At 36.6% G+C, this 23,692-nt stretch overlaps 1 long non-coding RNA gene across 1 annotated transcript in view; it reads right to left on the bottom strand.

Moving 5' to 3' along the window:
- Nucleotides 1-16,483: 16,483 nt before the first annotated feature.
- The window catches only part of LOC107969404 (uncharacterized), a 33,107-nt gene continuing 25,898 nt past the window's right edge, over nucleotides 16,484-23,692 (bottom strand). Inside the window, exon 3 of the long non-coding RNA XR_001711166.3 lies at nucleotides 16,484-17,211. This is a non-coding gene — a long non-coding RNA (uncharacterized LOC107969404). The remainder of the gene's footprint in view (nucleotides 17,212-23,692) is intronic.

Here is a 23,692-nt window from a genome sequence, read left to right as displayed (position 1 = left end):
TGACAGCCAAAATATTAAGTGTTTTGCCTTATGTTTCTGATGGAAACCAGTGAAATCAGTACTATAAATTAAGCAGCAGAACAGGTTATGAATGCTGGTGTGGAATAAGGAATTAAAGGTTTAGAGATGTATACTTTACTATAATACAAATTTAAAATTTTGAAGCTCATTCCTAGTTTTCTTAGAAAATACAGCTCTCAGCCAGGTGCGGTGGCTCATGCCTGTAATCCCAGCACTTTGGGAGGCCGAGGCGGGCGGATCACCTGAGGTCAGGAGTTCGAGACCAGCCTGACCAACATGGAGAAACCCCGGGTGCATGCCTGTAATCCTAGCTATTAGGGAGGCTGAGGCAGGAGAATTGCTTGAACCTGGGAGGTGGAGGTTGCAGTGAGCCGATATCGCACCACTGCACTCCAGCAAGGGTAGCAAGAGCAAGATTCCATCTCAAAAAATATACATATGTAATATATAATATATATTATATTATATATATTATGTAATATATTATTATTATATATAATATATAATATATAATTATAAAATATAATTATTAAATATATAATTATTAAACATAATATATAATTATTAAATATAATATATTATATAATATATAATATATCATATATGATATAATAATATATAATAATATATATATCGATTGGATCTCCTGATCTTTTCTCTTGTTGATATTCATTTGCAAGTGAAAGTTGTCCAAGACTGTCTTACCAGTGAAAGGATAGACAGATATGTTAGAAAATATTGCATGCATACAAAAGTTACAAAAAAGATAGCATTAGAAACAAAGACAATGAGATTAATCAGCAGTTATGACACATCTGGAAGATTCCATATCAAGTTAAGAAACCTGCAGAAGATCGCCCAACTCATAAGAAGATCTAGGCCGGGAGTGGTGGCTGCCTCACGCCTGTAATCCCAGCACTTTGGGAGGCTGAGGCAGGCAGATCACGAGGTCAGGAGATTAAGGCCATCCTGGCTAACATGGTGAAATCCCGTCTCTACTAGAAATACAAAAAATTAGGGGGGCATGGTGGAGGGCGCCTGTAATCCCAGCTACCCGGGAGGCTGGGGCAAGAGAAGGGCGTGAACATGAGAGGTGGAGCTTGCAGTGAGCTGAGATCAAGCCACTGCACTCCAGCCTGGGCGACAGAGCGAGAAAAAGGAGGAGAAGATCTAATAGTTGATTTAACCTGTGTAATCCCAAAGCCCACACTCTGTCCACAACAACATAAAATCTTGCTAAGCACATTGGTCACGACTTCTTAATTATTTATAGCCAGCCTTGGTCTGAGACGCATGTTAGGTGACTTACAAGTATACCAACATTACAGGAAGATTAAATAAAATTTAAATAAAAGCAAAATGAAATAGGAAAATAAGGATGGAAAAATAAGAGAATCTCAAGTCAGTTTAGGACACACCAGTCTCTTTGGAGATGAGTCTCAAACCTGGCTGTGTGTTTTCTAGTGGTGAATAAGAAAACATACACATATTGGTCTCTATATTCTGTTTAAAAAAGCCAACCAGTTATTCCCAAAAATTAGAGCTCTTCTCTACACTCAGTTTGATTTTATCCCCACTGTTCTCAGTTCTAGTACAAGTGTATATTTTGATGAACAACACCCTTAACCAAACCCTTTCAAGATAACACGGTGTCAAATTTAACTATGCTCCCTTGCCCTAAATTTACATTTACGATGAGACATTAAAATACAAGTCAATAAAAGCAACTCAAAGGAGAGGATTTCGGAGACTGAGAAAAGAAGGGTGCAAAACATTTACTTCAAGTACATGATTTCTTAATTGTCTGATATAATTTGGGGCTGGATGTTAAAGTATCCAGAAGACTAGATGTACTGTACTCTCCCCACTTTCTCCCACCAAAAAAAAAAAAAAAACCTAAATAAATATTGCTTTACTTAGTTGAGTTTTAAAATGTATTCAGAAGAGTGAAGTTAAAATGATAATCCTCAGTAAATGGTTGGATATCGGCGATGCTCTGTGGCCAGGTCATTGTGAATCTACATGTTTCAATAAGCACAGTCAGAGGAGGGTCCAAGTTTGTGTTAACGCATTTAAAATGACCTTGTTAAATAAAATTGCATTATCTGGAATTAAGATATTATCAGGATTAATGTGTAGTCTGAGTTAGTTCTGCCAAATAGTTTCTAGACAGCAGGGGCCTGAAGGAACAGGATGCAGGATATATACACTTAGAAAAAATCTGGAAATGTTTTTCATTTCTGCATCCCCCAATGCCTATGACCACGGCAAAGGAATGGGTTTCAATGAAAGTGTGCAATGTTCTTTTATATGATTGTAGGGGGATCGCTAGAGAGAGACTGGAATCTAGGATCAGCATGAGGGCATTATATATCCCTTGAATTGAAAAGCAGGGTATAAGAGAGGCAGTAGCATTCTTAGACCAAATAAGCAGAGGTCTCTACCCTGGGTACCCCATCTCAGAGGGCCCTACATTTCGGAGAGTCTGATAAAATTATCTTTCTCCCTCTTGTGGCTTGGGATGAAGCCAGCAGTGACAACTAAAATAAGTTCTCCAGCTCATGTTTTTCTCATTTGGAGTGTCCCTGGAGCTGTACATTTGCTCTGCATTGGGTCAATCAGATGCTCCAAGATTTGTGCTTATACAGTAAGTCCTGGGCCCTGTGATTGAGGTGCAGTTTTAGGACAGTGAGAAGATCATTCGACCTGAATGACACAGTATTTCTTTTGGGTGATTGTGTGAGACTGAGCTGCCAGAATGGTGCTAACACATTGATTTGGAATGACTCTCACTCACTCTGGACCCTGTACAAGTTCAGGACTCTGGGCTACCATTTACCACAGATCCTTGTGTGGGCCTGTGGGCCTGTTCATGGCCTTCCGTATTGCAACATTAGGACTGCCTCTGACCTTAGGACTCGAAGGACATGAAAGTGGTAGGATGGGAGTGGTGGCAGGATTTTCTTATGGTGGCGGTGCTACCTCTGCTACTGGCAATTTTAAGTCTTTTAGTATAAAAGTTGAACAACATATTTTCCAGGGATGTCTTCTCATGTCCTCTGTAAGCTTTATGCCGTGCTTGAGGAAGACTCCACAAAACAGTCATGTTTATCTCTTCTGAGGGCTTTTCAGACTGTGGCTTCACAACCAGTTGGCACTTTTAATCCATGTCCTTTCTCAATGTGGTGACAATGTGCATTCTTGACTATTACACTCTGCTGGAGGAGGGAATGTGTATTCCTTGTGCAGACGGAAATGCCTTTCTCACACTACACTAAAGGCCATTGCCTCTCCTCCCATGGATGAAAGTATATGGAAGGCAGAGGTGCAGTAAACACTGAAATATTATATTCTAGAGATGTAGTGACAATGGCCTAAAAAGTCCAAAGGAAGACATGATTGGAAGATATGTAGTTCAACCTTTCCACTAAAAAATTCTGAACAGTAAAATTAGCATGTTCAGAAAAGTAATTATTGTTCATATTTCCTGCATACTCTAGGTAAGACATTAATTTGAGCTCATTATCAAGAAAGCCAAGGAATATTTGGGAGAGTCATTGGAAGTCAGTATTCATGGGTTGCTCAATGGATGATGCAGCAGTGAATGGTAGTAGGGAAATGCAAAATAAGAACATGTATATTGTTTCAATAAAACAAGTTCTAAGGAGCTATGACATTGTGAATAATAACAGCACTGCTAACTTTATCTCATGGTGAAACACTTGAAATTAACCAGGAACGATACATAGATCATCCAGTCAGGAAACAATAAGGAACCATTGGATCTGAACTACTCTTTAGATTAAATGTACCTAACAGATATATCCAGAACATTCCATCTAACATCTGAAGAATATTCTTTTTAAGCACACACATTCTCCAGAATAGATGATATTTTAGGGCACAAAACAAGTCTTAACAAATCTCAGAAAATTGAAATCATATCAAGTATCTTGTCTCAATGTAATGGTGTGAAACTAGAAATCAATAAGAGGAGGGAAGTTGGAAAATTCACAAATATGTGGAAATTTAAAAATATACTCCTGAACAACCAATAAAGAAGAAATTTTAAAGTGTCTAGACAAACAAAAATAGAAACACATCTTACCAACATTTAAAAGATGAAGCAAAAGCAGTTTCAAGAGAGAAGTTTATAGTAATAAACACCTACATTAAGAACAAATAAATACATGGAAATAAACAATTTAACTTTACACGTCAAGGAACTAGAAGAATAAACCAATCCCAAAGTTAGCAGAAGAAAGGGAATTACAAAGATCAAAGCAGAAATAAATAACATAGGGACTAGAAAAATAATAGATCAATGAAACTAAGAACTGGGTTTAAAAGAAAGATTAACAAAACTAGCAAACCTTTTAGCTAGACTAAGAAGAAAACAAGAAAAGACATGCATTAGGATTGTCGTAGAAACAGAAAAAGTAGATATAAAAGGGACGATTTATTATGGGAATTGGTTCACATGATCATGGAGCCTAAGAAGTGGTATGACATACCATCTGCAAGCTGGAGAACCATGAAAGCCAAAGGTGTAAGTCAGTCTGAGTCTGAAGGCCTGAAAACTGGGGGTGCCAATAGGGTCAACTTTATTAGAGTCCAAAGGCCTGAGACCAAAGAGTTGTGATGTTTAGGGGCAGGAGAGGATGAATGTCACAGATCCAGAAGAGGGAGAGCAAGTATGTCTTTAATCTTTTTGTTCTATTTGGGCTTTCAATAGATTTTTAAATGCCCGCCAACATTGTCGAGGGTGGGTTTTCTTTACTCAAGTCTACTGACTCAAATGCTAATCTTTTCTAGACACCCTCACATACACACACAGAAATATTATAACAGCTATCTGGGCATCCCTTAACCTAGCCAAGTTGATACATAAAATTTACCATCTCAAGATGGTTATTTAATAAATAAAATAAAATCAGAAATGAAAAATGATACATTGCAATGTAATGTATCGCCACAGAAATAATTTTTTTAAAAAACAAAAACATAAGAAACTAATGAGCAATTATACGCCAACAAATTGGAAAACCTGGAAGAAATTGATAAATTCCTAGCATCATACAACCTACCAAAACTGAATTACAAAGAAATTAAAAATCTGAACAGACCTATAACTAGTAAAGGTATTGAATCACCTAACCAAGAAAGCCTAGGACCAGATGGCTTCACAGGTCATTTCTACAAAATATTTTTAAAAGTAATGCCAATGTTTTTCAAAATCATCCAATAATTTGAAGAGGAGGGAACACCTTCAAACTCATTTTATGAGACCAGCATGGCCCTGATACCAAGGCCAGACAAGAAGACTACAAAAATAAAAGAAAATTTCAGGGCATTATGATAGTATTCCTGATGAAGATGTAAAACTTCTTAACAAAATACTAGCAAACAAACTCAACAGCATGTTAAAAGCACATGTGTGATGATCAAGTGGAATTTATTCCTGGGACGCAGGGATGGTTCTATATATGCAAATCAATAACTATGATATGTCACACTAACAGAATGAAGATAAAAATCATATGTTCATCTCAATAGATGCAGAAAAAGCATTTGATAAAATTCAACATGCTTTCATCAAAAAAAATCAAAAAATCATATACCTCAACAATATAAAAGTTATGTGACAAACCTACAGTGAACATCCTACTCAACATGAAGAGCTGAAAGCTTTCCCTCTAAGATCTAAAACAAGATCAAAATGCCCACTCTTGCCACCTCTTTTTTTTTTTTTACATTTTCCATAGGTTATTGAGGTACAGGTGGTGTTTGGTTACATGAGTAAGTTATTTAGTGGTGATTTGTGAGATCTTGGTGCATCCATCACCTGAGCATTATACACGGAACCCTATTTGTAGTCTTTTATCCCTCACCCCATTTCCATCCTTCCCCCTAAATCCCCAAAGCCCACTGTATCATTTTTATGCCTTTGTGTCCTCATAGCTTAGCTCCCACACATCAGTGAGAACATATGATACTTGGTTTTCCATTCCTGAGTTACTTCACTTAGAATAATAGTCTCCAATTTCATTCAGGTTGCTGCTAATGCCATTAATTCATTCCTTTTTATAGCTGAGTAATATTCATATATATATCACAGTTTCTTTATCCACTCGTTGATTGATGAACATTTGGGTTGGTTCCACCATTTTGCAACTGTAAATTGTGCTGCAATAAACATGCCTGGACAAGTATCTTTTTTGTATAATCCCTTCTCTTCCTCTAGGTAGATATCCAGTAGTGGAATTACTGAATCAAATGGTAGTTCAACTTTTAGTTCTTTGAGGAATCTCCACACTGTTTTCCATAGTGGTTGTACTAGTTTACATTCCTACCAGCAGGGTAGAAGTATTCCCTGATCATCACATCCATGCCAACATCTCCTGTTTCTGATTTTTTTATTATGGCTATTCTTTCAGGAGTGAGGTGATATCACATTGTGGTTTTGATTTGCATTTTCCTGATTATTAGTGATGTTGAGCATTTTTCATATATTTGCAGGCCATTTGTGTATCTATTTTGAGAGTTTTCTTTTTATGTTCTTAGCCCAATTTTTGATGGGATTGTTTGATTTTTTCTTGCTGATTTGTTTGCCACTCTTGCCAATTCTATTTGACATTATACTGAAAGTCTTACCCAGAGCAATTAGACAAGGAAAAAAATGCATTCAAGTAATAAATAAATTGTCTCTGTTTGCAGAAGATATGATCTTACATAGATTGAGAAAACCTTAAAGATGCTACCAAAAAATATCTACTAGATTAAACAAAAACAGTAAATACGCAGAATCCAAAATCACCATAAAAACCAGTTCTACTTCTATACACTAACAACAGACTATCTGAAAAGGAAATTAAGAAAACAATAACATTTACAATAATATATATAAAAAAACCCTCGGGAATAAATTTAACCAAGGAGGTGAGAGATACATATACCAAAACTATAAAACACTGATGAAAGATATTGAAGAAGACACAAAGGCATGGATTTATGTCTCATGTTCATGGATTGGAAGAACTGATACTGTTATAATACTCATATTTCTCAAAGTGATTGCAGATTAAATACAATCTCTATCAAAATTCCAATGGTATTTTTCAGTGACAGAGAAAAAGCAATTTTTTTCATATGGACCATAAAAGACCCTAAATAGCTAAATAAATCTTAAGACAGAAGAATAAAGTTTGAGATATTACTGATTTCAAATTATATTACAAAGCTATAGTAATCAAAATAGTATAGTTCTGGCAAGAAGAAGAGACACATAGGCCAATAAAATAGAATAGGGAGCCCAGAAATAAACTTGTGTATATATGACCAACTAGTCTTTGACAAAGGTGTTAAAAATACGATGGAGAAAAGATGTCTCTTCAATAAATGGATATCAACAACTGGATATCAACATGAATAAGAATGAAATTGGACCTTTAAGGAAACAGCAAAAAGAAAAGGCAACCTATGGATTGGGAAAAAGTATTTACAAACCATATATCCAAAAAGAGGTTAATATTAAAAATATATGTTAAGGACTCATAAAACTCAATAGCAAAACATAAATAAGCAAATAACCCAATCAAAAATGGGCAGAGAATCTCAATAGACGCTTCTTCCAAAAAGACATACACATGGCCAACAGGTATACAAAAAGGTGCTCAGCATCATTAATAATCAGGAGAATGCAAATCAAAACTACAATGAGATAACATCTCACATCTGTTATAATAGCTATTACAAAAAAAGCTAGAAGATAACAAGTGCTGGTGAGGATGTGATAAAAAGTGAAGCCTTATACACCATTGATGGGAATGTAAACTGGAACAGCTATTGTGGAAAACCATATGAAGGTTCCTCAAAAAATGAAAAATAGAACTATCACCTGGATCCACCAATTCTCCTTCTTTGTATCTATCCAGAAGAAAGCACACCCAGGTTCACAGTAGCCAAGATATTAAACAACCTAAGTATCACTGGATGGATATATGCATAAAGAAAATGTGCTACATATACATACACAAAATGGAATATTATTCAACCTTTAAAAGAAGGAAATTTTGCCATTTACACCAACAGGGATTAACCTGCAAAACATTTTGCTAAGTGAAATAACCGAGACACAGAAATACAAATACTGCATGATATCACTTACACGTGGAGTCTAAAAAAGTTAAATTCCTATAAAAAGACAATAAGATGGTAGTTACCAGGGGCTGGTGGGGAGGAAAAATAGATGTTGGTTAAAGGTACAAAACTGTAGTTACAAGATGAATATATTCTGGAGACCTAAGGTACCACATGGTGACTATATTAATAGTAATGTATTATATACTAAAATTTGCTAAGAAAGTAGATCTCAAATATTCTTACACACAAAAAAGCTAATTTGAAGTGACTAATACGTTAATTAGTTTGATCATGAAAATCATTTCACAATGTGTAGGTATACTGAAACATCATATTGTATATCTTAAATATATATAATTTTAACATGTCAATCATTTACCTCAATAAAGCTAGAAAGCAAAAGAAAACAAAAACTTTGGGGAGTGTCTGGCCTTGAAGAATGGACTGAATAAAGAAATGTAAGGGAGGTCTTTCCAGGAAAGGCAAGACTAAGAATTTAAGTGCAGAGGTGAGAGAAGGCTGAACTTAAACAATTGAGGAAAACCATTTAGTTGAATATTAGTGAATCAAAAAAAATAAACTCCAATGCAAATAAACAGTCTTAGAAAACAAGAAAAAAAAAAGACTAACAAAAAGCGATGGTAGTTCTTGGAACTGAACAAGAAGAAACTGTGGCTGGACACTAAGAAAATCTACGTGTGCACTGGAGGGATAATAAAGTAATGTGTGAATAGCTCTTCTCTACATGTTATTTTAAATTGGAGGTCTGCAACTATAGTCCTTTTGCTATTAATACATCTGCCTCTGCTTGTTTGTATACGGCCCTATAGCTAGGAATATTTTTTACATTCCTAAAGGGTTGTAACTAACTAAATATACAATATGTAATGAAGACATGCCTTTATGTAGCTCACAAAGCCTAAATTATTTACTATCAGACCCTTGAAATAAAAGGTTTGCCAATGTCACTTTTAAGTCATCATCAAGAATCCCTCCCTTATATAGGCTCTTGAATGTTGTAATAATACTTTTAAACTTGCCGTTTAGAATAGTTTGAGGGTTACAGGAAAGTTGTAAAGATAGTACAGAAAGCACCCCTACACCCCACACCCAGTTTTTCTATTATCAACATCTTATATTTTTAGTATATTTGTTACAATTAATGAGCCAATATTGATACATAATTGTTTACTGAAGCCACACTTCATTAAGATTTCCTGGCCAGGTGTGGTGCCTCACAGCCTGTAACCTCAGCACTTTGGGAGGCTGAGGTGGGCAGATCACTTAAGGCTAGGAATGTGAGACCAGCCTGGCCAACATGGTGAAACCCTGTCTCTACTAAAAATACAAAAATTAGCCGGGTGTGGTGGCACGTGCCTGTAGTCTCAGCTAGTTGGGAGGCTGAAGCAGGAGAATCATTTGAATCCGGGAAGCAGAGATTGTAGTGAGCTGAGATTGTGCCACTGCACTCCAGCCTGAGCAACAGAGCAAGACTCTGTCTCAAAAATAAATAAATAAAGATTTTCTAAGTTTTCACCAAAAGGGAATTTTCTGTTCTAGGATTCATCCAAGATACTGTGTAATATTTAGTCATCATGTCTCCTTACACCCCCTTCTTAACTGTGCCAATTTCTCAGACTTTCCTTATTTTTTTATAGTCTTGACAGTTTTGAGGAGTACTGGTTAAGAGTTTTGTAGAATGTCTCTAAGTTCATCTTTGTGTAAGATTTTTGTCATGATTAGACTGGGGATATGGACTTTTGAGAGGAAGAACACAGAGATAAACTGCCATTCTCATCTGATCGTATCAAAGATTCCTGCTATCAATATAACTTAATGCTGTTGATGTTGATCTTGATCACCTGGTTGAGATACTGTTTGTCAGATTCCTCCACTGTAAAGTTCGTCTTTTCTCCCAGTTGCGTACCATGCTCTGGAAGAAAGTTGCTATACCCAGCACACACTTAAGGAGTACGGACTCATGCTCCACTCCTTTTAAGGGTAGAGTAGCTACATAAATTATTAGGAATTCTTCTGCAATTGGAATTTCTTTATTCTCCCACATTTATTTATTTAACCATTTATTTACATTGGCCTAGAATCATGAATATTTATTTTAAACTTTGAGTTATGATCCAGTATCACTTTACTTTGTTTCTCAAATTGTTCTGTTTTGGCCATTGGGAGCTCTTTCAGTTGGCTCCTGTATCCCTTTGACATACTCCCATCACCTTTTTTTTTTTCTTTTTTGAGGAATTCTTTGTTTGCTGGCACTAAAAGATTCTCCAAGGTTATCTTGAATATGTATAACCTTTGAAAAATCAAGTTGTTAATACGGATTGGGGGCCTGAGAAAGTATTTGCATGGGTCCCTACATATTCAAGGGAGAGACAGTTCTGAGGAGAATCACAGGGAAGGGAGCAGCAAAATAGAAATTTGAAGAGAGGAGCCAGATATAAACTTTTTCCTCTTAACAATTTTATAGAAAACCATTTCTGCTCCAGAGACCAATTCAGCCATATCAGAAATTCTTTAAATTTTTGCCTTCCAGCTGTATTGGTTTGCTGATAACATGCAGGATACATAAATGCTATACAATTTCATATTCCATATTATTCATCTGATTATGTGAGGTACCTCACTGAAAGGTAGTTTTAGAATTTTAAATATAGATATTTTTACAAAGAAGAATTTGAATATAACTAGGAAATTATACCATCATGCTTTGCAACAAGTAGGGATGTTTGCTAACATTGCCATATGGATATTTTACTCACCATTCAAAGTGTAGCCTGACATTAAAGAACAAAAATCCCAAGACTTTTGTAAAAATATTTCTATACTATGCCCACAGTTTGTCATCTTCTTGCTTTTTGGAAATAAAAATGAAACTTTGGTTAAACAGTAAGTGAAAGTAAGATCAAAACTCCTATTTTTTACCCTAAAATAGAGAATAACATTAATATGGACATAACAAAATGCAATTACTGTTATATGGACATTAGAGGAATTAATATTAATGGTTTTCATTCTTTTACAAAATAATAATATAAAATAACAGTAGCATTTTTATCTAAAACATGTTTATATCTCTCATGCAATAGGATCATTAAAATACTTCAGTGAAGAAGAAAAATAAACTTTTCCCCATTTCAAAGATGTAAATTCTATAACACTGTAAGGTTTAGTAACTGGCAGAAATTAGAATGTAAGGCCGGGGCCGTGGCTTACGTCTGTAATCCCAGCACTTTGGGTAGCCGAGGCGGGTGGATCACCTGAGGTCAGGAGTTCCAGAACAGCCTGACCAACATGGTGAAACCACATCTCTACTAAAAGTACAAAAATTAGCTGGGCATGGTGGCGGGTGCCTGTAATCCCAGCTACTCAGGAGGCTGAAGCAGAGGCAGGGAGAATTGCTTGAACCCGGGAGGCAGAGGTTGCAGTGAGCCGAGATTGTGCTACTGCACTCCAGCCTGGGCAACAGAGTGAGATTCTGTTTCAAAAAAAAAAAAAAAATTGTTAAAATGTAGTTAAATGATCACTGGCTTACATTTTTCTTTTTCTTGCTACAAAGTGGGTGGATTTTCACAAAGACCACCAGATCAATTTTAAATAAAATAAAGGAGCTCTGGTTTCATTGCACTTCCAAGTTGCAGTATAAATAAATGTGCAACCCTGTTATACTTCTGACATTATAATATTTACATTGGCCTCCTTTAATTCACTCTTCATACTATAACTAGAATGATCTTTTTAAAATGCAGATTTCATCCTGTGACACTCAAATTCCTAATGCTTAAACCATTCTGTTTTCCCATTGCTCTTAGGATATTGATTTGGCTTTAAGTAACTTCAAGTCCCACACCCCTCAAATCTGTATCTATTTCTACCACCTCATCCTATACCACTCGACTCCCAGCTGTCTCTTCTCCAGTTATATTCATCTTCATTCACATGCCTGCAATTCTCTAACTTTAGTTTGTATGAGAATTACTCAGTGGTCTGGTTAAATACATACAGCAGGTCTGGAGGAAGGTCTGAAATTTTGCATTTTTTTTTTACATCATTTCCTTTATTACCTGAAATCAAATTTTTATTATGATTCCCCTACAGTTTTATCCTAATTTATTTTATATTTGAAAATTTTGCATTTCTAAAAAGTTCCCCAGTGATGCTCACATTGCTGGTCTGAGAGCCACACTTTGAGAACCACTGACTTGTACCTCCTACATTTCTTCCTGCTACAATTTTTATAAATTGTCTTCCTAAATGTTCTGCTCCTTGATCTAAAAAAATTAATAGTAGTTATAATCTGATCATTGAAGACAGGACCCCCAAATAATCAGTCAATTAGTAAATCTGCATTATGTGCAAGGGACATATTTATATTTGCTAGAAACAAATGTTGTGAGATCAAAATTATTCTTCTCAGTGGTTTACAAGGATCAAATTAATTGGCTAATTTACAATTGCAATGCCATATTCTGTTGTTTATATACAACTGAATCATAAATTACTATTAGTTTTCATAAAGGGAAATAAAGGAAATTCAAGATTCATGGTTAATATTTCTTTCATATATTCAGGAACAAAAATCCTAAGCTCACAATAGCACCCTCTTATTAATTTTTGAAATAAGTACAACTTCTTGGTTATTTCTGATCTACACTGTATAAGCTTCCTGGAGAACTTATCAGTTCTCCCTGTGTTTGCCCACACTGCTTCCTTCTGCAGTTGCATTGTAGTCAATGGCTAAGATTCCTCTAACTTCCTGTCTATCTCAGTAGACATCCAGATCAGTATGATTCTAATCTGAATTAGTAACTCTTGTTGATGTTCTAACCCTAGGAGGCCAAAATGATAGTCATTGTAGCTACTGTTCAATGAGCTCTGACCACATGCCAGACACAGTGCTAGGTCACTAGCACCTCAAAGTATATTGCTTTCAGGGTTCCACTCACAGTGTCTCTTGGATATTGGGCCAATTTCATCTAACTACAAAGACTCTTAAATGTTATGCTACGTTCTATAGCCTTGTCCAATTTGTAAATACTGTTCATGCATTGCCTCATATGAGCCTTACAACAATTCTGGTGAGTAATCAATGCAGACATTTTTTATCTCCATTTCACAACGAGGGTAGCAAGGCTTACAGAGGTTAAGAAGCAGAACTGGAATCAGAAATCAGGTCTTCTGAGCAGTAGTGCGGTTCAACATGATAAGATTTTCTAGCATGATACCATGAAGCCATGTTGTACTTTATTAAGGGTTTCATTTTCTGGAATTACCTATATGGTTAACTAATGAGACTGATTCCTGATAAGACATTGAGAACTTCTACATTTAAACTTTCTACACTGAGACTCCGAAGAGCCCAGATAGCAAACCCGGAAGAGTTTCAAAATATTTGAAACAGTATATTATTGGGATAGCTGAATTACATTTTATATTAGTTATGAAAGCATAAGCTGGTGTGACAAAACTCCAAAATCTCAGTGGCTCAACACAAAATAAGTTTATTAATTGCTACACAACACACCACTGCAAGCATTTCTGGTCAACCAGTGGCTTCTCCACATGGGTGATTCACGGACACAGCTTCTTCCATCCTGTAGCCCTGATATCCTTGGAACCTCACAGTCCTCTGTATATAACCCACTTGCTGCTTCTCAGCCTCGTTCTGAATTTGACAGACATTCCTTGCACTCACACTCCATTTGTAGAAACTTACTACTCAGAAGTGAAAAAGTCTGAGAAATGTATTAGGTCAGTGCCATTATTTTTAATGGCAAAAGCTGCAATTACGTTTGAATCAACCTAATAGTTCTTGCCTGAGCAGTTACCAGCAACAGCTCTGCAGTATGGAGGGAGGGGACATGAGTTATTGGTGGCAGTTTTAGAGGGTCTCTGCCACACTTCCAATCCAACCGCTCTAGGGAAGATAATCAGCATTGGGATGTCCAAGTTCAGTTTCAGTCCTATTAATTTCTAGTCATACTGTGTCACATATGTCTCAAATGTTCAGTTTAAATGACAAGCCAATATTATATCATCAGTAATTCAATACAGGAGCTATTACTAAATTATAAATACAGATATTGTGATTACAGAATTTTCTGGGAAAAGAAAGTGGAAAGTCTTTAAAAACTCCTTGATTATTAGACTAACCTTCACATGTTTTCAGGCATTTCCACATTATCTCTAAATCCTGCTGTCTTTTTGTTTCCCCTACAAATGGTGAATGAAACACCAGTTTTAATGGGCCTCAAAGTGGACAGGGATGGATGCAGAGAACTTTCAGGAAGTGAACAGCAATGTGAGTAGTAAAGGTGCCTTTGTAATATCCTCATATTTATAGGAATTATTTTTTGAGTGCTCAATATGTATCAGGGACAGTGCTTAGTGATTTATATACATGATAAGCTTTAATGTGTACTCCAGTGCTGATATAGTTGCAATACTAATCCTCATTTTGTGAACTTCTGTGCCAGGACATGGCAGAAACAAGTAGTAGACTCAGGCTGGATGCTGTCTCTGGAGCTCATGCCCTGGAATCTGAAAGGTAGGGCCATGGACTCTGTTGAGCGAGTCAAGACATGCTGTGTTCACCTAGCATTTGTAAACTCCTAGCTTTTATGAAATAAAATGAAACAATTAAAAAACACCTACTTGATTATATAATTTGGGATTTCATCCATAAGCTTCTCTAATATGGCAGGGAGTCCAGATACACTTTAAATAAAAGTAATGAACAATTACCAAACAGTATCCAGTATGGATGACTGATGGCTATTCATGTACTGAAATCTAAAAGTCAGGTGTGGGCCGGGCATGGTGGCTCACACCTATAATCCCAGCACTTTGGGTGGCTGAGGGGGGAGGATCACTTGAGGTCAGGAGTTCAAGACCACCCTGGCCAACATGGTGAAATCCTGTCTCTAATAAAAATGCAAAAATTAGTCAGGAATGGTGGTGTCCACCTGTAATCCCAGGTACTCTGAAGGCTGAGGCAGGAGAATCGCTTGAACCCAGGAGGTGGAGGCTGCAGTGAGCCAAGATTATGCCACTGCACTCCAGCCTGACAGAGTGAGACTCCTTCTCAATACATACATACATACATACATACATACATACATACATAAATTCAGGTGTGGGCATGATAGCTGTCATTGGTCAGTTCTCTTTTTTAAACTGTGTGCTGGCACCACAGCATACCCAGCCAGGTACAACGTGAAAGAAAATGTCTTGATTTTAGTCTTTGCTGGGCTCCAAAAGCAACACACTTACTTATGCAAAAGAAAGATTCTTTCCAGACCAATTTCTTTCCCATCCTTGTGTGTTTCATTTTGCGATTGCTCTCTTCTGAACTTTACAGCACAGTACTATACCATGACAGTTCCTATGTGTTTGGAAGAGGTTCAATGCAATGATGTTTTACTCTCTCCCCACATGAAAATCCACCAAGCTTTCAGTTGAGTTTCAGATGGCCTATCCCACTGACTCACAAAAAGAAGGGCGTAACATGACTGAAATGTCTACAATACAGTTTGTTTTGGTTGGGAAAGAGAGGATTATTCTATTTGGATGGCATGATGTCTTTGAACCTTGAAAAAGATATTTAATTCTGTTTGACTAAAATAGCACTGATTCAGGAACACAGCTACATAAAGTAAAACGTATGAGATAAGATTGCTTTATTTTATATATACACATATAAATTGGCTGTGGAGATATTTTATTTATAGAAAATATGTCTGATATTTTCAAAAGAAAATGCTACTGCTAATGATTCATTGACATGTTTTCAGGCTTTTTATTTTTCTGATGCAAAACAATTTCCCTGAAAGATTGAAAAACATTTGAATCAACTTATAAAATAGACGGTAAGTGGTTTTAGCTCAGCTAAGAAGGTGACGTGTTGGTCTTAATGAGGTGCCCATTTATGAAAGAGCATTATCATATTTACACAAATCATTTGTTTTAGTGACATTTGAAACAGCCATTAATGCAAAAATTTTACACCTGTAAGTCCCATTTTACCATTTTTACCACATTTCCATGCATTTTGACAAGCTTGACTGCCCACTCTAAGCTTTCCCCTTCCTAATAAGGAGCATTCATTTTATTTACACACAACTGCTTGTTGAGAAGCATTCATTTTATTTACACACAACTGATTGTTGAGACTCAGAAGATTTTAAACAAGAACATTGAGAATCTTCATTCTGCCTTATCGCTTAAGACAAATGAGCTAAGTTTGAATACATTTATAAATTCTTCTTTTCCTGGATCTTTTTTTCTAATTGCTAACATAGTTTAGACATAATTTTCTTTTTTCAAGTTAACAAGCAAAATAATTAGTGCTTACTGTGTGAAAACTTTCATTCACAATTATGTGGTATATACCAAAAAAATGTGATTTCTATTATTGAGATTATATAAGATCTAAATGCAGGAATGGCAGAAAGCTGGTCTATTGCAAAGAAAGCTACAAGTTTCCCTTTAGATATATTTTATTGTCAGGAACAGTGATGCTCTGGAAGAAGAACCATCTGAAGCAGGAGAGCTCAAACAACGTCTAAGTGGGGCTAGTTTGTGTCTCAAGCCAGGAGCTCATCACCCAATCATCTTAAGCTCTCAAAATATATTGCTATGAAGACACTAGCCTGGAATGCAGTTATTTGTGCTCCCCTGTCTACAAAGAGAAGTTTATTTTTCTTCTGGGTTTCTGTGATGGGATGGATATTTCTATTTGACTTGTAAACAGATAAGTGCTCACTTTGTGAGGAATGTGGGATCAATTGACAACCAGTTATGAAAATGTTGAACTTTTAACTCTGAATCTACTCTAGTCTATTAAAAAAAAACTAATCAAATCATTGCAAACTTCACTGTATTAGTCCCTTCTCACGCTGCTACAAAGACATACCCGAGACTGGGTAATTTATAAAGGAGAGAGGTTTCATTGACTCACAGTTCTGCATGGCTGGCCTCAGGAAACTTACAATCATGGCAGCAAGGGAAGCAAATATGTCCGTCTTCACATGGCTGCAGGAGACAGAAGAATGAGAAATGAGCAAAGTGGGGAAGCCCCTCATAAAACCGTGAAATCTCATGAGAACTTACTCACTACCACAAGAATAGCAAGGGGAAACTGCCCCTATGATTTAATTACCTCCACCAGGTCCCTCCCACAATACATGGGGATTACAATTCAAGATGAGATTCAAGATGAGATTGGGAACTACAACTCAAGATGAGATTTGGGTGGGGACACAGCCAAACCATATCATTCACTATGCCATTTACTTTAGTTGATCTCTGCACAGTGACATGTGTCCTCCTCAACCCCACATGAGGTTTAGATTCAAAGCACAAGATGCCCTCCAAGTTTCCTTAAACTGCTAATGTCCTATGACAGTATGATTCTAATTATTTTAAATCTGGTATGACACAAAGTGGAACTCTACTCATTCTTTGTTAGTGTGACATCCAAAATGCCTGATCCCCTTTGACTTAAGTAGACACACTATAACAGCATATTCAAAATCACAGGAAAAGACAGATTGCTATCAACTACTTCCCTGTTCACAACAAAAATAAAACTTCATTTTATTTCAGGAAGCTTTGGTCTGAACTACTTTTCTTTTATATAGACAGTAACCACAAAACGGAAACCAAAATGATTATAGGCATTTCTTGTGACTAAAATTCAGGTATACTCTCTATGTACATGGAATCTGCAAATTTATGATGAAGCAGTTTCCCTTCATTGAATCACATTTCTTGAGGCAGTTTATTATCTGAAATATTTCCTTGAAAATGCCATGACTAACTCTTATATCCTGTGTCTGCTGGTCCCATTCTGTCTAATGCACGTGGGTATTCTCCATGTACCAGCAAAGGTGGTTGCTGACAGTTGTAGACTTAGGTATTTTTGGCTCACGTTCCAAGAGAAATTGAGAACTACATTTTATCTTCCAATGCAGAAAATTCCAGGGGAGGCTTGTAATTGGCTACGTTTTATGATTAGTAGGTGCATCACACATCTCTTTGTAGGTGACTCCATATTACAATTAGTCCAGCTTGTGTTCCACACCCATGCCTGTTACTGCAGGAAAGGAAAGAGCACTGTGTTTGATAATCCACAGCAACATGGAGAATGGCATATGTGTTTCAAAGGAAATTGCATATCATTTCCAGGAGAAAAAAGAAAAAATATGTTGGGCAGACAAAAATCCCAGGACATACACTATATTAATTAGGTACCCCAGTATATCAAGATGGTAGTTTTCTGAGTTCATAAAGAGATACACTGGCCTTGGTCAGTCTTCTTTTCTAAAGTATAATCCTCTTAGGAGTACTACATAGTGGAAAATGTCATCTGTAGCTTGATGTACACATTTGTGTATCACTAATGGCTATTATCTATGAAACAATAGGCACACACACATATACCACATATACACCAGTATAATTTAAATTTTATTTTATTTAAAAATATGTTTCTTTCTTCCATTAAAGCAATAACTAAGAATTACATTTTTGTAAGTTTTTAGTTTGAAGTATTCAAAGTGTTTTTCTTATCAAGAATAGCATTACTTAGAAGAACCTACTATGTACTCTAATAAAATGTAAGCCAATCATATTCCATGTGACATTTGCTAGTTGCCAGAAAATAAAGAAAATAAAAAATACACCTCAAGGTTGACTATTAAATGGCATAATACTTCTCTTTATAAAAGCACCGGGGAAGGCCTAGCCAGATCTGTAAAGCTGCTTAAGGATGCTTTCCAAATGGATGATTATTTCCATGATGTGATGTCAGCAACATTCGCTTAACTCTACATCCTTGGTAATACACTGAAGAAGTATGTTCACCCTTGTTGTACTTTACAATTCCCTAGGGAGTTAAAAAAATTTTCCTTGGGCCCAATTCCAGAACTAATTCCTGGACATGGGCCTGGACCCTAATAGTTTTTAGAAGGTTTGTGATTCTAACAGCAGACTGTGTTTCCAAAAGTTCCCATGCTAAGAACAACTAGCCTAATGTTAAGGATTTGAAATCAAATCATTAGCTCAAATGCAAATATGTTACCTGAGAGGATTAGTACAGAAAATCAGTGTGTGCTAATATCAGGTTAGCCATTTTCAACTGGGGGCAATTTTACTTCCCTGGGGATATTTGGCAACATCGGAAGACATTTTTGTCTGTCACAACTTGATGAGTGCTGTTGGCATCTAGTGGGTAGAGGCCAGAGATGGCACTAAACCCCCTGCAATGCATTGCTCAGCCCTGCACAGCAAAGAAGTTTCCAATCAAAATGTCAATGTTGTGTACGTTGAGAAACAGTGCCTAAGCCAGAAGGCACAGACTAGGGGCAGAGACAGAACCTGAGAAGTATGACTTTTTTCCCTGAAAAAGAAGGGTCCATTAATGTGTTGAGTTTTCTTGCAATCTAACAGGCAGCAAGAATTATTGCAGATTTGTTAGGATAGACTGGAGAAGGACATAAAAGGGGCAAAAGAGTTGAGAACATTGCCTATAGCCATTCAAATTAACAGAAGGCATCTAGATTTATAGAATGTTTGCCCTGTTTCTCAAACTATCAATGCAACACAGGCAAAAGATCAATACATCCATTCACGTTTTCATTACAAATTTCAATTCCTAAAAAAGTCCAGAAATTCCAGGTTGTTAAGAGGAAGACAATCATGCCAAGCTGATGATAATTGCTTTAGAGATTATGGTTAACAATAGACTTTATTATCTTTCACCACCACCATTTTACACACACACACGCACATGCACACACACACACGTTGGCTGCTCTAGAGATTCAAATCTCATTGGTGCAATGGATTTAGCATCTTTCTTTTATCTAATTTAAAATCTCTTTCCATTTTTTTCAGCTTGAGCAAAACTGAGAAACTCCGCTTTTTGCTCTTTGATCTAGGAAAGCAAGAAAAGCCTCATGGCCCAAACTACTAATGAAGATATACAAAGCCTATACTGCAAGAAAACAAAAAGCTAAATGGAGATGAAAGCTACCTGGTGGGTGTCAATGGTCTGATGTCATTGAGGAAAACTTCACTGCATTTATTCAATACATAGAAGATGTCAGTCATGTTCCCAACTCTGTGCTACCATCAGAAAAATGGTAAATGAAAAAGGAAAACACAATGAGTTGCCTTTCTCGTGGCCAAAAAGTACACAAAATACTAATGATGATTATCTTGGGTGGTAGAATTCAAGATAACTAAATTTCTTCTTTATACATTTATATGCCTTCCTAATGTGTTACAATGAACACAAAGTATCTTTTTAATAATTTCATTTAAATAAACAGCAAGAATTTCATGATTCTTTCATGAAATAAGTTTGTAGAAATATGGCTTAATTTTCCTAAAGCCTAAATTTAAACAAATCACACAGTCATCATGTAGAGTCAAGTCACAGGAGTGCCCAAAAGGATGAACAGGTGGACTGCTCTAAAACTGATGATCTGAAATCCATTCTAAAACTAAAAAGACCATTAGGTCTTGGGTATGTCCTCCCCAGGAGCTGAGGTTCCTTCACAGGGCTGGATGGCATGTTAGCTCTGCCTTTCCTCCCCACTTTCTCTTCTCCTGACTCTCCTATATCCAATGCTCCACTTACATGTAATTTCCCCAACCTACAATTCCATCTATGTTTCTCACTTCTTTAGAAACTCAACTTGAAACCTCCTTCAGGGAAAAGCTTTTGAAATATTTAGACATTTTACGGGGGAGTCTAACTCTGAGAAATTTAAGGATAAGATCTGTGCTTTTAAATGATCTAGATCCTGCTTCCAAGAATAACTCAAATTGAGAATAATAAAAACAAGGAGCTCACAATTCAGCAAGCTTCTATTTTGTAGAAGAGTGAATAGAATAACACCATCTAATTCTACACAAAGGGACTGTTTTATTTTGGTCAGCTTGCTACACATGTATTAAGTTTATGCAGTTTCCATTATTAATTAATGTGTGATTTTAAAAATACACATACACTCAGCTCCAGGCTTATACTCAATTGTTCCAGCTGCCAATCATTCTCAATTCTGGTTGCATGTAAGAATGGCCTGGAAAATAATTTTAAAATGCCAAAGCTTGAACTCCACTGGAGATGATTTAATCAGACTTTTTGGGAGAGTGGCCTGGGAATGGGCATGTTTGAAAAGCTTCCCAGGTGATGCTAATGTGTAACCAGTGTCCACATCCTCTGAGCTAGGGCATAAAATATTTATAGTAAGAAGCTAGTCTCTTTTCTATCCTCTCCCCTAGTTCTCTTTATCCAGTGTCTCCCCATACAAGCACACCCATCAAGACAAGCAAGAAACATGCTTTGTTTGATTCGTTGACTTGCTTTGGCTATAGCAATATAAGTCATATGCTATTTTTCAAAGTCTCACACCTGAAAAATAGAGAAAATGATGGCTGACCAGAATACTCACCAGAAGAGTGGGAGCTTCCCAAACTTACTGATGATGGTAGTGAGGAAAGAAAACAATGGAAGGAATGTTCCTGGTGCAAAAGGAAACCTTTGATTATTTCAGGTCTCCAGATTTATAAGGGATCTATGTAATTCTCTGGAGCATTTGCCCAGGTTTTCAGCTCTATTGTATATTAAATTTTCATTATTCTTGACCATAGGGCCCTTTCATAGATGCAGAAGAAACTCTGATTTCTGAAAGTCCTTTGTTTTACATTCATTCTATAAGCCCAGCAAAGCCACATGGGAGTGGGTCAATGCATCCTAACCCGTGTTTTCTTTCATTTTCTTCTAAGTCCTTGAGAGGCGTTAGGATACATCATAGGATTGTAGGGCAAGCCTTTCCTATGTTAGGATATCTCTGTGAGCACATCACTTCTGGGACAAGTTGAAATTCACGAGAGACTGCCTTTAATAATTCAATAATCTTAGCAGCAGAGTTACCCACAAAGTCATGTCTGCGAGTGACTTCAGGAGGCAAGACAATAATTTGGTTGATGTTTGGTCTGAATAACGGGCTGCATAGTCTGACACTAGCAAACCCAATAGGATGAAAACAGCTCACTACGCGAAGAATAATTCAGCAGGAGTTGAGCTCTTAAACTCTAATCAACTCTCAATGAGTCCCTACCCTCTCAAACTCCACCTACTCAAATGCACAGCATGGTAGATTAGTAATCCAAAGACCCCCTGAGCAAACTAAACACACATTTTCTTTCTTCTTTGGGATGAACAAAACCCACAGAGCCTTTCTTCTTGCAAGATTCTGTGACCCTGAAATATAAGTAGATTTTTTTTTAGACTGACTGGCAGCCCATTACTAACATTTGCAAGTAGAGAAAATGTTTTTACTTTAAAGATTTAATTCTAAAAATGAAGAGAATAAGCTGAGGACTGTACCCAGCAGAAATCAAAATAAGCATTTGGAGAAAATTATCCGTTGCTGATATGTGGGAAATATTTATATCCCCAGTTGAATTTTTCTTTATAAATTTTAATCATGAGCATTAAGGCCATTCAAGCATCTTCAAAGTCAGGTGCTCGGAAAGGTGATCAGGGGAACAAACCAGAGGGTGGAAGAGAGAACAGAGTGCCATTTTTGCATGTGGCATAAACACATGAATGCTACTCCACCCTCCTCTGCCTCAGTTTCACCAATGTAACAAATGGCTTATTCTTGCTATAAATAAATATTCTCCAATGGACTTTCTGCCTCCAGACAATCCCCTGTAGAGACCTCCCTGGACCCGTGTCTAAACACTGCAGGAGCTAGAGAACTAGAGTAAAGGAGGAGGATTCCCAGAGCAGATCCCTGGCCACTCTTGACTTCAAGGTGAGGGAGGAAGGGAGGAGTAATGAAGCCAACACTATTCTTTCCCCACTGCAGGTCACTAGAGCCTTAAGTCTGGCCATTGAAAGAGAAGACAGATTCGTTGAATCTGACATGAGATTGGAGTTTTTAATGTGCTCTAGATTGAGATTTTTATAGTAAAAATAGGTCAGGGAGTTTTGGAATCCACTCTAGAACCTATTAAGGTACCTATTAAACAACAGAAAAAGGAGATTCAACAGAGCAAACTTGGAACTAGCAATATAGACCTATATGGGTTTTTTAAATCTTACTTAATGTGGACACTATAAATAGAATATATGCAGCCCATGAATGTAGATATGCTTTGTCATTTATTATGTTGTTACAAGGATCTACCATAATTTATTTAACTATTCCTGTATTGATAGATGTTTACATTTTATCAACAGTTTTTAATAGTTTTTGCTATAATAAGCAATTCACTGATGAACAATGCTTATTGCAGCCTAAAATTCTGTAGTTCTATAAAATTATCAGTCATAAGGGTTAGGGCCCACCCTAATGATCTCATTTTAAAGACCCTATTTGGAGATAGAAAATACAGTCATATTCTGAGGAACTGGGTGTTAAGATTTCAACATTTGTAGTATTGGGGGACAAAATTCAGTCCGTAGGAAAACGTATTGGGTTTCTGGCTTTTT

Source organism: Pan troglodytes, chromosome 17 (genome assembly GCF_028858775.2).
Source record: "Pan troglodytes isolate AG18354 chromosome 17, NHGRI_mPanTro3-v2.0_pri, whole genome shotgun sequence".
Lineage (NCBI taxonomy): Eukaryota > Metazoa > Chordata > Mammalia > Primates > Hominidae > Pan > Pan troglodytes.
The sequence above is the reverse complement of the archived record's forward strand: the minus strand, read 5'-3'. Positions and strand labels throughout refer to the sequence as shown.